Source organism: Asterias amurensis, chromosome 14 (assembly GCF_032118995.1).
Source record: "Asterias amurensis chromosome 14, ASM3211899v1".
NCBI classification, from domain to species: domain Eukaryota; kingdom Metazoa; phylum Echinodermata; class Asteroidea; order Forcipulatida; family Asteriidae; genus Asterias; species Asterias amurensis.
The window spans coordinates 5938052-5938452 of record NC_092661.1 but is presented as its reverse complement, the minus strand read 5'-3'; positions in this window follow the sequence as shown (position 1 = coordinate 5938452).

Genomic DNA, 401 nt, shown 5'->3' with positions numbered 1-401 from the left:
TGCGATAAAAAGTATTAAAGTCACAATTATTTCAGCCTCCCGCTGCTGCCCTGTGGACTGGAGTTGATGGTTTTCCACTGCACTGGTCTTGAAACGTCTATTCCACTATTTCCCTTGTGGTGTTTTCAAGGCTTGTCTTGTGATTTCATGATCACATTGGGAATCACTTTTTGTTTCGGCTGTAGCCTGTAGGCCTATAACTGTTTTTTTTTTGCATGGTGGGGTCGAATCGCTGAAAAGAAAACGGTTTCCCGGAAAGGGTTCTAAAAATAATGTGATCAACAAAGAATTAAAATGCGACGTGTCAGCGCAGGTTCAGTTCCAGACGGAAATATTTTTTGTTCATCAAATGAAAATAACATTACTTTTATTTGATTTCAAAGAAAAAGTAGTAAAGAGAA